Genomic DNA, 18,126 nt, shown 5'->3' with positions numbered 1-18,126 from the left:
GAGGGCCCAAGACTGTTAAGACATTTAAAAACTAATAAAAGAACCTTAAAATCTATTCTGAAATGCACGGGGAGCCAATGCAGCGATTCTAAAACTGGTGTAATGAGCCCCCGCCCTCTGGTCCTCGTCAGCACTGGTGCGGCTAAATTCTGTAGTAATTGAAGGTTGGAGATACTCTTTTTGGGAAGACCAGAGAGCAGGGCATTACAGTAATCTAAGCGACAGGAGATAAAAGCATGCATCAGCACCTCCGTGCTGGCCTGAGAGAGAAACGGGCGGACTCCGGCTATATTCTTGAGATGGTAAAAACCTATCTTTGTTATGTTTTTGATGTATGGAATAAAAGTAAGCTCAGAGTCAAAAATCATGCCCAGATTTTTTACAGAATGTGTTGGTTTAAGATCTTGTAGTTTTGGTAAAAGTTTCTCTCTCTGGCCTTCAGGACCAATGACTAAGACCTCTGTTTTGTCCTGGTTGAGCTGAAGGAAATTTTCTGCCATCCATGACTTGATGTCTAAAATGCAGTTAAAAAGGGCATCAATTGGCCCTGTGTCATCAGGAGACGCGGCAATGTACAGTTGTATATCATCAGCATAACTATGGAAGCTGATGACGTCCCCGAGGGGTAGTATGTAAAGATTAAAAAGAGTTGGACCTAAAATTGACCCCTGGGGAACCCCACACTTGATCTCATGGGTTCCTGAGGACCACGCATCCCAACCTACAAAGAAGTGTCGGTCAGTGAGGTATGAGACGAACCAGTTAAAAGCAGTACCTGAGAGGCCGACCAGGTGCCTCAGCGTGTCTAATAAAATGTGATGGTCTACTGTATCGAAGGTGGCGGTTAGATCCAGTAGGACCAAGACTGTGAGCTTGTGGTTATCTAAGTTGCACCTGATATTGTATCGAAATCTTTAAAAGGGCTGTCTCGGTACTGTGGTTCATCCTAAAACCAGACTGATGCCTTTCTAAAATGTTGTTTTTGTCTAAAAAGTCATTTACTTGGTTAAAAACTAGTTTTTCTAAAATTTTATTCAAAAAAGGTAAGTTGGATACAGGTCAGTAGTTATTAAGAATGTTGGGGTCTAAATTGCTCTTCTTCAGAAGAGGCTTCACCACCGCCGTTTTAAAGGAGGTGGGGAAGACACCCGTTTGTCGCTCTCCGGTGCTGTTAAAGTGTCCTGCAGGGGGTGGGAGTCGTTCTCGATCATGGATGACATCTTAGCCTTAGCTTAGAGTTCAAATCTCGCTGCGGGCACTGGGTGTGTCCTCCACCATGCTTCGGTGCCTGCTGCTCGAGGAGGGCCTTTCTGTGTGGAGTTTGCATGTTCTCCCCGTGTTCACCTGGGGTATCCTCCGTAAAAATATACCCCCACTAAAAACATGCAAGAAGATCACCACCTGACCAATGGTGACGCAACAGAATGGGTCCCCGGGCGCCGGTCTGGCTGCCCACCGCTCCTGGTCTGCCGCGGAGGAGGGACGACCAGGATGGGTCAAAAGCGGAAGTCAAATTTCACCTCCGTGTGCCGTGTTTCCGACCGTGTGTGTGACAAATAAAGGGGAATGTCTCCCCCCGATTCTTCTTCTTCTTAGAAGTTAATATAGTCTGTTATAAAGTGTGTGAGACTATTGACATCCTCTCCATGAGAATCACAAAATTCCTCCCACACAGTTGTCTCAAAACAGTCCTTCAGAGCCTCGTCAGCCTCGTTGGACCATCTCTTCGCTGTGCGGGACACAGCTGGTTGCCTGTGCATGAGAGGTTTGTACACAGGCAGGAGATGAACCAGATTGTGGTCAGATCTTCCCAGGGGAGGGAGGGGTGATGAAGTGTATGCCTCCTTGGTGTTGGCATAACACAAATCCAGTATCTTATTGTCTCTAGTGCAACATGTAACGTACTGGGTGAATGCAGGCAGAGTGGACGATGGAGAGGCATGATTAAAGTCCCCAGAGATAAGAAGGAGGGCCTGTGGGTGCTCTGTCTGCAGCCTGCTTGTGACAGAGTGGAGAACAGGCTGCATCAGCATTAGCAGAGGGGGGAATATACGCAGCTATCGCGATAATATGCGAAAATTCCCATGGCAGGTAATATGGCCTCATGCTAACGGCTAACAGTTCAATGAGTTGTTCTTTAATAATGATGTGCCCAGAGTTACACCATCTATCATTCACAAACACTGCCAGCCCTCCTCCTTTCCTCTTACCACTCTCTCTCGTCCTGTCTGCCCACAGCGCCGTGTAGTGCCACGTCCATGTCTGGAGTCAGCATAGTCAGTCATGTTTCCGAAAACATCATGATGCTGCATGCCCAGTGGTCCCTCTGGTGCCGGGTCAGCGCCGCTAACTCGTCCATCTTTTTGGGAAGAGATCTCACATTCCCCATGATGATGGGTGGGAAGACAGGTCTGTATCTCCTCCTTCTGGCGCGGTTATCAGCGCCGACACGGCTCCTCTGTCTCCTCCTCTTCAGCGCGCGGGGAATGTCAGGTCTCTCGTGGGGCAGCTCCGCGGTGCTACAGAACGCTAACAGCTGATCCCTACAGTAAACAATAGGGCCCTGGCTGGGCCTGGGTCCCCAGACACGCTCGAAAACAGTGAAAAAAACAAAAGAAAGACCAGAGCAAACACGGCGACTTTGGTCTCCATAGTGCACCGATCAATTAAGAACACAACACGTGAGAGTATATTAAAAAAATAATAATAAAAGTTGGGACTAAAATGGAAAAAAAGCCTACAGTGAGAGAGAGCTGCTTTAACAAGCTGCCACTAGTGTGGCGCCATCTTGAAGATCCAATCATCACTGAAGTGCATGTCATGCAAGAGAGCCAATAAAAAACAAATGAAATAGTCAAAGCTGTCACATTGACATTTAAAACATGTTGACTGATTTACAACTCAACTTATGCACTGAGAAACATGCAAGAAAACCTCATTTACAACATTTCTCATGATGTTAATATAAATCGTGACACTTACTTCAAAACATATTAGCTGTTGCTAATAGTTGTATATGAACATAATTTTTAGGGGACGATGAAACCATTCACAGTCAGTCTACATGGCCAGTCTAACAATCGATCACGTGATCAGTTCTAGTTGAGTCATATATTGTATATTTTGCCACCGTAGGAGCAATCTATCAATCAAAATGAACCACAACTTAGGTGTGCACACGCATGCACATACATCATGTGAGCTCCAGTGCTTCACAAATAGCACTACACATCTGTACAAGTCCAAACAGAAACCCTACTTTAAACAAATCCACTTCATTTTTTACAGCGGATGAATTCAAATATTCAATATCATCAATTTAAATACTGTTTGTGAAGTCAGTTGTTTGTTAAAAAAACAACAGTAGTCTTGTGCAGTGGTGAATAAAATGCGTCTCTGGGTTTCAGCAACTTACCGTACTGGCTTTGCTGTCTCGTCTTGCCATGGCAGGTGATGATAACCAACAGGAACAAAGATGAAACAAATCAACACAGGCAGATGACTTTCTCCAACAACACAACACGCAGTTCAACTAGTGAATCCGTGAAAAGTGAGTCTCTGAGTTTTGGTTCTGGGGAGCCCTCTTATATACAATCTCTCTCTTTTTACATCACAAGCAGAATTCTGCATTCTATTGGCTTTAATCTCCATTCATGGAGACACTAATACCAATTATTGTGTATTTGCACGCACCTTGCAGTCTAGTAATTGCAAAAGAAGTGTGTGTTAGTAATAATATAAGCAGGGAGGCCATCTATTATGTTTGTTCCTGCTTAAAGATCCTTTCTGTTGTATAATATGGCTGCTTCAGGATGAAACCCCATCAGATGGCTGAAGATGTCAACAGTCTGTCATGTCTGTGTTGTTTTGATAACAATACAGTAATATTACAATATGCCACCAGTATTAGACAGTTTAAGTGTTCCCAAAACATGAGCCACACCTGAATTATTATTATTAGTAATCGGTATTGTTATTTCTGCTTTCTTTATTAAATGTCATTCAATTCACTGAATGTAGGCCAAAGACACACTGCACACATGAAAGTCAAAATTTACAATTTTTTATGTCTCCAAAAGGTCAAAAGGCACAATTAAGGCCCAGTCTGAATACAGACTAACTGAAAAAAAAAACCCGGAATATATCACACTGATTGTCATAGATGCACGAATCACACTTGAGCTGAAGCTGAAACTGATGAACACTAAACTGTGAGATTAAACCATTCAATTGAAAGCTCTTTGTGAGCTCAATGTTCTCCAAGGGGCTGGTGAGGCAGCACCCTCTGATGGCCAGTGATTGGCTACTCTCCCTACAGTCTCAAAGCAACAGACAGTCTTTTTAATTATCAACATTTGCATGAGGGCCGAAAGAAAAGCCCTGCCGTTGAAATCTAACTCTAAGATGTAACAGTGAATGAATTAAATCTTTACTGCTATGTCATTATAATTGCTAACTTAATGAATCCATGCTGAAGCTAGCCAGCCACCCCAAGCTGTATCTGGTTCTTAGGGGGTTAGAAAGGATAAGATGACATTATTCATTGACGGTTGCTACGTAAAGTTAGCTTAATAACATGAAGTTAAGCACTGCATAGTGTTATCAAAATGTCAACAACAGGCGACGCTACTTCACACTCCACACTGATTGTGTAGCTATTACTTAGACACACAAGTTTGTGGGTCTTTTTTCGTTTCTCAGACAACTGTACTATCACATTTACTGCTTCATAAGTTTAACTGAAATATTTTGATTAGTTACACATCTCCATTCATTTCCATTAGCCTTTTGCCACATCATCTGCTCATCTGATATCAAATAAGCCAAGTTAAAATGCAACCAAAGCCACTGGAGACAGACTGATATCTGTTGTCTACAATGTTGAAAAGGTGTAAATGCATTCATCTCTCCAAAAAGTAGTACAGTACATAAACTTTAGGCCTCCCAAATGTAGCTACATCAATCAAGAGGTCTGTTGAAATAGCCACTTACAATGAATGCTCTCTGTAATAGTAGCAGTTTAAGTTTCACTGAAACTAAACTAGCCAAACTAGAGACTAGCCGAGACTAGCCTGTCACATATGAGGCAACTGGCAGGAAACAACTCCAGCAATTTCAACACATACAGTTATACAACATGCCGTTGTAGAGTTCATCTTTTCCCTGATCAGGTTAACCACTGAATAATCTGTGTGGGTGAGATAACCGTGATCTATAAAGGAGAGGCATGAGTGAGAGGCCATAAAGATGAATAAAGCTTCTGTCTTGCTTGTAATTCAAAAATACAATTTATCTATGTTTTTGTGTTCTGGATAGTTAACTATCATGAGGAGTGTGTTCCCAATATCCTATGTTTCCAAGTTAAATAGTCTGTTAAAAACATATCAACCCTCCCCCAATTTGTTCCTTTTCGAGATTTGCATGTAGCCCTGGAAAAAACAAGATTTGTGATTGGGCTAATAGTAACATATATTTGGCAGTGTAAATGAAAGTGTATTAAATTGATTTTATTCGAATGAAGGACACTTTACAATGGACAGTGGAGCCTGTCAGCATTCTGACAGGTGTATGCAGGGACAGGGAGCACCATCATAAAACCAAAAATATAAAACTGATGTTTTCTCAAAAGAAAGTACAGGGGATATAATTAACCAGATCTGCATGATAAAGCATAAAACAACACAATTTAACTTCAGCTGCACATTTGGTTGGAGCTATTGCTACCTATTTAGAGGTGGTACAGCTGTCATTATTAAGAAATGTAGCACAAAAAACACATTTATTTAATGGCAAAGCACATTAACATTTCTGACATAACATTAAATTCCAAAACCCAAGTTGAAAGCCCTTCACAGAGCCCACCTCACCACTCAAAGGCTGGAAAGCAGCACAGTTCTTCACACTGCCCCTAAAACGTTCGGCACATCATTGACATGCTACAGAGATATGGTTCAAAAGATTCATTTGAGCAGGTACTTTGACTGTCAGTGGATGTCCTTTTCAATGTCAGGCAACATCTTGAGAGTCGTCAGGAACAAAACTTGTCCCAGCATCCATTTAGGCTCTTACGCATCTGATATCAGAAAGTACAGACAGAAACATATTTCTCAAGAGCAGCATTTTTTTTTAAGTGTTTGAACTATTTCAGCTATTCATTCAAACAGCTCTGGAATCTCCTGCTCTCTGTCAGAGGAGCTGTGAGAACAGCATTCAGTACAACACCTGCTCACACGCAGCTCAGAGGCACACATAGTGCTCCAGATGACACTACCTCACCAGATTACAGTACACCAAGCATGAGAGATGTCATTGGCCTACAGCGCAGGCACACCAGTATGTGATGTTATTGTTTGTGTCAGCTGGAGTCCCCGGTTGGTCACACCCCATCCACTCTAATGCACATGGGAATCTGATAACAGCCCTGCAGCTTGTTTCTGATGGCATTTTCTCGACTCCTGTAACACCCTGAGGTTCTGTGCTGGTTGCACTGCTGAATAAAGTGGAGGGGGGCATCAGGAGTCAACTGACATGGTTTTTCAAAGCCAGGATCTGGCCTTGTACTTTAAAACTGAACACATAAACCATAAACCGTAATGGAGGCTCAACCCAGTGCTTTCTTCCAGTATATTCCAGTGTAGATTGCATTCACTCTTTGGGAGTGATCAGAGTTCAGCAGCTTTTAATAGTAGCATCTAAACATTTTTTGTTCTTTTAATTATTAGATGCATCTGTCCAGATCTGAGTCTGACCAATGCTGCATTTGATAGTCTGATTTAAAACATTATTGTGCCATTAGCAGTGGATTCTGACACTATTCTGTCATTTTGATTATACATAGGCTGGTCAGTTTTAATTATTTGAATGCTGTTTTTGAGAATTTTTAAAAGATTTTTCTGACAATTTGGCATGACAGAATGCTCTAAATAAGATGTCCATGAGCCTCAGCGCCAGTATCAGAATTGTAATTTCCTAAAAAGCATAATCTGTAGTTTCTATGTGTTAACAACAAAAATAACACACTTTTCAGCTCACTGATTTTATGTTTCTTGCAGAAATGCACATTGGGCATTGTAATTCACTTCTATTTTTATGCAGGCTAAACAGCCTTTTACCTTTGACATTTTATCATAGAACCAGATACTGTCCAATACAGTTGCTCAAATTTTGCACTGATGATTCAACCAGGACAGTTTCATGTCCATCCAAGCCCACACATACAAGAGCTCAAACTGTCAGACACAGACACCAGACACACTATTCCCAGAACCCCGAATGCCTGAAAGAACACCCCCCACTTCAAGGTTCAAGGTTCATTTATTGTCAATTTACACTGTAAAGGGGTCTACGATGAAATGTAAATCGTGTGTGTGTATATATATGTAACACAGTATACGGTTACTTATACTTATATAGACCCAGAAAGTTTGCACTGTATGGGCAACATCAGTGGAAAGTTCAATGTTTTTTTTTTTGGAGTCCGATGCTCAGTAAATGGATACCAATGACACTCTGGAACTTGGCACTTGAATTTTGCCTTAGCAGGGTGGAGATATGTGGTGTCCATGGTAGGTTGTCTGTAATGCTAATTCCCTGGCACCTAAAACTGCTCACCCACTCCACCTCAGCTCCACTGATATACACAGGAGTGTTTGTGTGCCTCCTTTTCTCCAAAAATCAAGGATCAGCTCTTTGGTTTTAGTGATATTGAGCCGTAGGATGTTCTCTGTGCACCCTCCTGCAAGACTGTTAATATCCTGTCAATATGAAGTCTGGTGGTGATGACGGTGGTGTCATCCACAAACATTACAGCACTATGGTCGTGGGTGTGTGGCATAAAAAGGAGGGAGCTGAGCACACAGTCCTGGAGGGCTCTGCTGTGATCACTAGAGCGGAGTAGGTCTGACCTACAATCTGCAACTGCTCACAAACAGATCCCAGGCAGTTCAGTGTGTGGTACTCAGGCTCAGAGTGCATAACTGGTCAGTTTCATGGGAGACAGTGGAGCCACTCGGTGGATCCGTTGAGCCTGAATGCAAACTGGTGAGGGTGCAGGCTGGCTGGGATGTTATTTTTGATGTGCTGGAGAACCAGCTTCTCAAAGGTCTTTAATAGAATCATGGTGGATACCACATGGTCGTAGATATTTAGACACTGCAGACTTTTTAGTTACAGGGACAATGGTGGCTGCCTTGCAATGGGGAACAGTCCCCCATGAAAGTGATGCTAAACATGTCAGTAATGACATCAACTAGCTGGCTGGCACATGTTCTTAGTACATGCTCAGGGATGTAATCAGGTCCAGCAGCTTTACTCATATTGACACTCAGCAGGATTCTCCTCACATCAGCTGACAGTGGCTCGGCCTCTCGAGGCAGATTAGACTTTACAGCTGACTCTTTGTTGAGGAGATCAAAGCGGGCATAAAATGTGTTAAATTAATCAGGCAACATGGCCTCAGACATGATGGGAGTGCATCTATGATGGCCTGGACCTCTTGCCACATATCTTTGATGTTGTTGGTTGTGAGATAAGATAAGATAAGACTTTATTGATCCCACAATGGGGAAATTCAGTCATTACAGACTGCACCAGATGAAATTGATAATTTGGTCAGATATTAGCATTGATAACAGTAGTGCAAAACGAAGTTGGTTTATGATGTAGAATTGAGAAAGACAGCATCAACACAGTGCCACATCACATGATGCTGGCGTTAAACAGTCTGACAGCTGTTGGGATGAAGGACCTGCGGTAACATTCTTTCTTACAGACTGATGCAGCAGTCTGTTACTGAAGGAACCACACTGTAGCAAGAACATTGCTGCAATCTGTTAAGTGAGTATAATCCTGACATGACATTAATCCACAAACACACACATTTGTAGTAAACATGCTTTCCTTCAATATGTATTCACTGAGAATATGTCCTCGGACATTACATCAGAGGACTTCAGCAGCATCCTCAAAGCTTAAAGTTGTCTAAACTGTCAATGAAAAGTGAAGGTGATGCAACTCTTGACAACAGGCATGCTGGCAGAAAAACAATACTATCTGGCCAACACTCAACAGCAGTCATAAAAGTCAAAATCATCTAAAATGAAAACAAAGTTCACTCAAGGCCTAGAAAAAAAATAATACAATTGATGTGAGGTATAAATGAGTATATAAACCAATAACATAAAAGAAACACTCATTATACACAGATGTTATCTGTAATTCCTCCAATAAGATGATTTACCAAAGTCTTGAATGCACAAACAAAATATTTTCCAGTGCATAGAAAAAGAGATTTCCACTGTCTTTTAGGTGGAACTGCCAGAATGACTGGAAGGATTTACTTAATATGCTGAATGGGCTCTTAACTACCCGTGACGATATACTAGAAATAGTCAAATACAAGAGAGAAAAATATATATGAGGAAAAATATGGCCAAATGTGACAAACAATAAGGACAAATTTAAAAAGTTGCACAATGAGGGGTGAAGGCAACAGGCGAAACCACAAGCTTAAATATTATTTTAGACAAACTTCTACTTGGCAAGCTTGGTGTATGCTGACTAGACGATAACATCCCTATGGTTTATTTTTAGATGAGATTCAGATGACAGATTTACATGAGTTTTATCAGATATCAGTATTTTCCAAAAAGTTAACTTTCAACTAGAAATATGTAAAATGGAATTCAGCTTTGTCAACTTTACTTGATACGACATATCAATGAAAAAGAAGCAATTTTCTTTGAATTTAAGCTACATGTAGCTGGATGAGCCGATTGGACTTGATTGCCTCAATTGCTGCTGGCTTAGCTAGCTGTTTTTAGCCTGGTGACTAAGCTTGCTGCTCGCTTTCACTGATGATTTTACTCGATTCGAAAAGCTAAGCTATTGGGCTGCAATTCATTTCATTTCCCTTCAGTTCAATGTTATTTATGTTTATACAGCGCAAAAACACAGAAGTTATTTCATGACATTTTCCATATAGAGCAGGTCTAGATCACTGCATTGAGGAAAAACTTCTTTTTAACAGCTATAATAGTAATAGAAATATGAATAATAATATAATAGTAAATGATAGAATATGTACATGGTATGTGTATGATAGCATACAGTATTTATATATTGATATATGATGGTATATGAAATTATATGAATAGAAATAAAAATAATAGTAACAGCAGCAGTGGGCATCAAGCCGGGCCACTGCAGTAGGCGCAGCCATGGTCCATCGGAACTTGCAAGGTACTAGGCTTTGCTGCACATCTCATCAACAATGACCATAGCCGATGAATCTCCAATACAGAGACTGAGCTCTTGTCCACTGCAAGTCTCTTAAACGATCTTGTGCAGTGGCAGTCAAAGGTCCAAGACAGCTTGACCTCCTTGGATTTGCCGAGCAGCGGGGCTCTGTATGCCGGTAACCTCCCACTGGCTCTCAGAGGAGTGCCAAATATATTCAAGACAAGGCTACGCAATGTCTTTTGAGTGTAATGGTTTCAATTTTTCAAAGAATCTCTAAATTTTTATGACAACACAATCATGGGTGCAGCCTGATGATTTTACTTCCTCCGCTCCTGGCCAATCTTTTCTTCAGCAACTTAAACTTTTTGGAAAAGGGGAGGGAGGGGTAGCTGCTGTCCTTCTGAAATAATATCAGTCTTTGTTTTATTGATTTTGGACTGTTTTCCTCCTTTGAGGCAGTTCAGTTTGTATTTCAGGGGGATATTCAGTCTCTGTGCCTTCTACTCTTAAGGCCCCTCAAATCTTCCTTTAGATTTATAAATGAAATATCAGAGCTCCTATCAATAATCCTACCTAGATACCACAGGTTTTTAATTCTAGGTTATTTCAGTATTCATGTCTCCTGCACCTCCAACAGTCTAAGTGGTGAGTTTTTACCCCTGATACATTATTTTGATTTATTCCTCTCACCAACTGCGCCCACTCATTGTCAGTGCCATACTATTGATCTTGTTATATCTAATGGACTTGCATGATCTGATTTGACTGCTCCGATCCTAGTATATCTGATAAAACTGTATATGTTTTAATCTGTTTTTACCTCTTTGTTTGAGCAGCTCACGTACACACTGGTCTAGGGTTTTTAATTCTACCTCTGCCAATATTTTTTGTGAAGCTGTTAACACTACTCCTTGCAAGATAGAGACCTTATCATTAGTGGATGAGCCGCTAACAAATTTCAATACCATCCGCAATTCTATCTTTCATAAAACTGCAGACCATGAAATATAAACACACAACCCAGCCCTGGATAAATGAAAGGCCCAATCTTATTGAATCAAATACGTTCAATCCCACGGTGCTTTTTATCGCTGCGAGGCATGCTACTGATGTTCTCCCTGTCCCGTCTGCAGATGGAACTCCCGAAACCTGTGATGAATTTTACATTTTTTAAGAAAAAAAAAGTGAAAATCAGAATCTCATTTGTCAGAGTATTACCTCACCTGTAGATTACCCACCAGTATGTTTAACCACTGACCGCAATGCTTGCTTTGCTCTCTTAAACCTTGTCTGTCAAACTACACTGTTAGAAACTGTCAGCGACACACACACACACACACACACACTGACACACGTATCACTTGTCACTGCTCACCAATCAGGCACTTTTGGATCCAAGTTACAGATCAGTGATCTCATTTGACTGCCTCGTCCCACAGAGGTCTACGTTTTGGCAACCTATCAGGATCACATCAATGCAGCGCTACTTCTGGTGTTCTCCTCCCAGGCCTCACTGTCAGCAAGCACATTTGTTTTTCATTTTTGTTGATTTGTTTTTAAGATGGAACAACAAAAAAATAACAGAACCATTATGTGCTGGAAGAAACTTCTAATTGACCATATGTCCCTGGAAAAATACGCCTGCCCCCCTCAACCATGAAACAGCTGATTTTAATAAGACCTGGTCCACGGTCATCAATAAATTAGCCTCCACAACTGCCTGATTTCCAAACCACGCTACAATGCTGAATACTCAAACCCATCTAAATTATGCACACACTCTCTCTGCCATTAAATATATACTACAGTTGCTAACCTGTCATATACTCAGTGTTCTTTTCTTAGTTTTTGGTTTTATTTTGGTCACACTAATCATAACTCTCCCCTTTCAAATTTTGTTGTAAATAACACAGTTATTATTAAATATTGACAGTAATTAATACTTTTTTTCCTCTTTGGCCATTGGTTTATTATCATTAGGCTGTTCCAGTTTATTATAACTACTTTGAATAACATTGTCATTGTTATCATCACTATCAATACTTTTGCTTTTATAATTACTGATATGGTTTGGGACAGCATGGAGCAAGACAACCTGAGCACTGCTCCAAACAGAAAGCTGCCTCACAGACCCCTCCTGTAGGGGCTGGGGCTGTTCTAAAGGGGACCTGACCTGCAACAGGCCAGACACCTCCTACCCAGGGGTGTGGCCAAGCAGGTAAGAGCAGAGAAAGCAAGGAAGAGTCTGTCTGGACCCAGCTTTCTGAAGCTAACCTATCAGAGATCCACCCCTAAGAGCCCAACACGAGAGGCCTCCAAGAGCACTGTAGCTACACACACACACACACACACACACACACACACACACACACACGCACAGACAACCACCGACACACATTAATACTACAAAAAGATAATCTAAGCCAAACGTTATGTCCTATTTTATTTTATTTTATTTTATTTTATTAACTATGTTGTTTCACCTCATGACTGTGTTCCTGGGTGCCACAAGGTTCAGAGCTTGGCTTGCTTCTGTTCACATTCTGCTGTTGAGACCTCATACGATCACCCAACATCATTTTCCATTTCTATGCAGACAGTCCCAAGAATTAACCTCAGTTATCCCAATAAAGGAAAGTTTTGACTTATAAACTGTCTCGAGGACATTTATAAATGGATTACTCAAAATTTAGTTCAGCTCGACTCAAAAAAGACCGAGACACTTTAAATTAGCGCTGACCCCTCCAACACTCAAATGACTAACATGCTGGGCTCACACTCTCATCTCATTACTCCACAGTGTAGAAGCCTTTGTGTTTTATTTGAGAGCAACCTCACTCTGAACAGGCATATCAAAACTGTCATGCAACAGTGTTTTTTTTTTATTTTTTTCTTTCAGCACAGGAAAATGTCTAAAATTAAGCAATTACTGTCTACCAAAAGCCTTGAACCAGTCATCCATGTTTTTATTTCATCGAATCTAGATTATTGTAATTCCCCTTTCTCAGTCTGCAGCAAAAAATCTCTCTCTTCTCTACAAGTAATCCAACATGCAGCTGCTAGGATTTTAACAGAAAACAGAAACCCAAGAACACATGAAACCTATTTGATTCTAAAATTCTATCACTTAATCATTTTTAGAGCCCAGAATGGTTTAGCCCTAAGCTAAATTTCTGACCGTCTATCTCCCCATGGATGCACCCTGAGGTCCTCAAATGCTGCTCTCCTGGTTACTAATTCCAGACTAAAAAACAAAGGTGACAGAGCATTTGCCATCAGGGCCCAAATCTATTTCTTCTATACTTAAAATTGAACTGTTAAAGACCCTTCCTGTGATCTTCTGTCTTACCTTCCCACACCATTTTGTTGTTCTTCTTATCTTTTATTTCTATTTTATGTATTGTTTTGTTGATGGCCTTACTGTCCGTTCTTCTTCTTCTTCTTCTTCTTCTTCTTCTTATTATTATTATTATTAATGTGCGGTCCATGATCCGCTGTAATGAGCCAATGAACACTCACAATTTCCACAGAAAAAAAAAGGCAGGAAGTTATACCTGAAGCTGAAGTTAAGCTGTTTCAGAATGAAAAATGTGTAAAGCATTACTAAACACATAAATAAATTATCATTCAAGAGTAAGTTATGAAGCCACTTTGTTCTTGAGAACCACTCCTATGTTCTGCAGCTGTGTGCAGTGTTGCGCCATCGCCAACACTACAACCTTTTTTTACCCCTTGCTCCATTTGTTTCTTGATTCCATTTTTTTTTTTTTTTTTTCCAAAATCAATAGATCACATATTTTGTGACTATTTCACAAACTGGTTTGATAGGCCAAAAAATAAAAACCTGAAAATTTCATATATCAATACCATCTGGGTTGGCAAAGGTGCAATGGTCCTACATTGTTCTTCAGCTTTCAATGAACAAATTGATTTACTGATAGACACACATGTTTTATATTGACTGAAATGATTTATTCAAAACCATAGATGCAGGGAAATAGGGGTGCTGAGGGGGCTGCAGCACCCTATAAAAGCAGACATTATAAACATCATCTCTTTATGAGACTCTGTAGTAAAAGCAGAAGAATCCACAGAAACAACTTCATCTTCTCCATCGTCTGCAGATCTGAAACCATCATTCACATTAACCAGTTTGCCTCAGCTTGGTTTGGCCTCACCCTCCTTCATTGAAGCTGAATTTCCAGCTGGATAAACAGGATTTTCACTGGAGGAAAGTACAAGATTGGAGGCAACAGTTCGGTGGATAAAATGTTAAAGACAAGATAGGATAAGACTTTATTGATCCCACATCAGGAAAATTAAGTTGTTACAGCCAGCAAGTAGTAAAAACAAAAACAGTGGCATAGACGGATCAAGATAGCAGGAGATAAAAAAGGTATACAGGACTATAGAATATAAAATCAACTATGTATATGTACATTGTATACATAAAAATACTATTGCCAATATTCTTATGAGAAAACTACCAATGTCCTATGTTGTTCTGCTCACACCAGTCTACAAAGTTGGTTATGACCTCCCTGTATTTCAGTTCATTCTCCTGTGATTCACTCCAATGATGGCTATATCATCTGAGAATGTCTGGGTGTGACTACTATCCATGCCTGAAGTCTGATGAATTGAGGGTGAACAGGAAAGGAGAGAGCACTGTACCCTGCGGAGCCCCCATGCTGCAAACTACCACACTGGACACCAAGTTATGAAGCCTCACACACTGTGGTCTGTTGGTGGAGTAGTTGATGCTGCATGCCGTCAGGTGGCAGTCTACTTCGACTGCCTCTAGCTTCCCCCTGAGCAGTGATGGTTGGATTGTGTTGAAAGCACTGGAGAAGTCAAAAAACAGCTCTCACCGTGCTTCCAGTATGCTCCAGATGAGAAAGAGATCAATGGAGCAGGTAGATGACTGCATCCTCTATACCAAGTCCTGGTTGTCATGCAAACTGTAGGGGGTCCAGCTCGCTGCTCACCAGGTGATGGGGATGGTTCAGTATGATCCTCTCCATGGTCTGTTGTAAAACAGGTTGAGTTCATTTGCCTATTCCTGGTCTCCAGATTCAGGGCCGCCATCACTGTCACTGCTGTGGCCTGAGATGGTTTTCACACCTCTCCAATCCTCTCTGGTGTTGTTCCCCTGAAGGTGGTTTGTTGTTTGTGGTTGTTTATTCACCAAAGGTATGTATGCAGGGAGCAGATGAACCAGATTGTAATCAGACTGGAGCAGCGGGAGGAGGGGTGATGACCTGTAAGCATCCTTAGTGCTTGCATACAGTAAGTCCAGTGTTGTATTATCTCTGGTGTGGCATTTAACATACTGAGTGAAGGTGGGGAAGGTGGAGGACAGGGAAGCGTGATTGAAGTCACCAGAGATGAAGAGGAGGGCCTGGCGGTGCGATGTCCGCAGCTGTGAGACCACAGTGTGTAGTTGCTCGCATGCTGCTGCTGCATTGGTTGACGGAGGAATGTACACGGTTATCACAATGGCATGCGAGAACTCCCTTGGAAGATAATGGCCAAATGCTAAGAGTAACAACATACAGTATAAAGTATAATTCTAAACCATTTAACAATGTATTTTTATGTTACATTCTCTAATACATATTATAAAGATATTTCATGTATGTCAAATAAAATTTCCTATAACAATGTATAATGTGCTTCTAAGGACAAAAACGACAGAGACATTTTAAGAAGGAATCTCTGTAATTTTCTTTAAATCTCATTGCTTCTAAATCATGGAAGACAATGGTGATGTAGAGCTGGACCAGTGTGTGTGAACATGTACTATTTTCAGTCATGCTCTTCCTATTAATCAAAATGTTTTTTCTTTACCCAATGTATTACTCTACTTTGCTAAGATGGCATGCTGTGTTGAGCCCCACCAACCCGTTCTCATTCCCACAGCATCAAATACCAATGTTTTGTTCGACCCATCTTCATGTTGTTGTGGTGTGTGGTGTGCCTCATACAGATGCACAAGGGTACCTTTCCAATGACTCCATTGTAATAGTATCTGCAGCAGTATTCCTGACCAATACTGAGAAGTATGTTCATATTCCAAGGAGCATGAATGTGCTTTCTTAATTGTTTGGTAATCTGCCCAGTACATTTTGAGACATGTTACCCTTCACCAAAGGTCTGTGCAAATGGACAGACACTTATTGAATTTTCAACAGTGCAGGATTGCATATTGATTTGTATGTGGTGAATCAATCAGCATACTGATAGTGCACAGATACAGAGCAAGTCATTTCCTTCACCAGAATCTTTCATGCTGCTTCAAAGTGGGAAATACCAAAAAAAAAAAGTGGGAAGTAATAGCTGAAGCTGACGTTGAGCTGTTTCAGAATGAAGAAAGTGTGTAAAGCATTACTAAACACATAAATAAATAATCATTCAAGAGTAATTATAACAGGTCTAGTTATGAAGCCACCTTGTTCTTGAGAACCACTCCTATCTGCAGCTGCGTGCAGCGTTGCGCCATCGCCAACACTAAAACCTTTTTTCCCCCCTTGCTTCATTTGTTTCTTGATTCCAATTTTTGCTAAAAATCAATAGGTTAACATATTTCTGTGACTATTTCACAAACTGGGTTGATAGGCCAAAAAACTGAAACTGAAAAAATGTCATATATCAATACCATCTGGGTTGGCAAAGGTGCAATGGTGCTACATTGTTCTTCAGCTTTCAGTGAGCAAATTGATTTACTGATAGACACACATGTTTTACATTGACTAAAATGATTTATTCAAAGACTCACAGCAGAGAGAGGGAGAGAGAGAATGAACAGAATATGAGCAGAAGTGTTGACGTGACATTAAAAACTTTGTTGTGAATTGTGAATTGAATGAGCTGCACTGCAGACTGGAGACAGACAGATCCACGTTATATAAGCTTGTCTCGTCTATGAAACACCTGTATCCTCACTGTGCTGCATTATTATAAACTATGACAAATTGCTCATAGGTCACATCTCAAGCCTGCATCCAGGCGCTGTCTCTCCCTCTTCATCTCTTCTCCTCTTGCATACACTGTAATGCAGTGTAAGCATGGTCACCTGTGCTGTTGGATGCAAATCATGAAGTTATGCGTTCAGTCTTAAAAAAAACAAGGCAAACACTCCGATCACTTGCTTTCAACTTATATTTTGGCACTGCGGCACAACAGGAGAGGTAGCTGTCCCTTCTCCGTCCTGGTTCCTCCCACTCCATGTAATCTGTTAGTGATGGTATAGTTTAAAAATTAATCCAATCCATTCCAATCCATTTTATTTATAAAGCACAATTTTAAATAAACACAAAGGTTTCCAAAGTGCTGTACAGTAAAACGAACACAATAAAACAAAATAAATAAAAGATTAAAAAGATAAGAACATAAAATGATAAAATATCTATGCACATAGAATCAACAACCTAAGTGGTGTGAAAAGCCAAGGAGAAAAGGTGCGTTTTAAGAAGAGTTTTAAAATTAGACAGTGAAGAGGCCTGTCTAATGTGCAGCGGCAGTTCGTTCCACAATTTTGGAGCTGCAACAGAAAACGCCCAATCCCCTCTGAGCTTCAGCCTGGTTTTGGGAACCCTCAGGAGCAGCTGGTCTGCTGACCTAAGAGATCGGGTGGGTGTGTAGGGGTGCAGAAGCTCAGAGAGGTACGATGGGGCAAGACCATTTAGAGATTTAAAAGCAAATAAAAGAATTTTAAAATGAATTCTAAAGTGGACGGGTAGCCAGTGGAGTGAAGCTAAAATTGGTGAAATGTGCTCAAACTTCTTTGTACCAGTTAAAAGACGTGCAGCTGCGTTCTGTACCAGTTGAAGACGTGCGATGGAGGACCCACTAACCCCCATATAAAGTGCATTACAGTAATCCAGT

This window comes from Chaetodon auriga, chromosome 14 (assembly GCF_051107435.1).
Source record: "Chaetodon auriga isolate fChaAug3 chromosome 14, fChaAug3.hap1, whole genome shotgun sequence".
In the NCBI taxonomy this organism is placed as follows: domain Eukaryota; kingdom Metazoa; phylum Chordata; class Actinopteri; order Chaetodontiformes; family Chaetodontidae; genus Chaetodon; species Chaetodon auriga.
Note: the sequence above shows the minus strand (reverse complement) of the source record.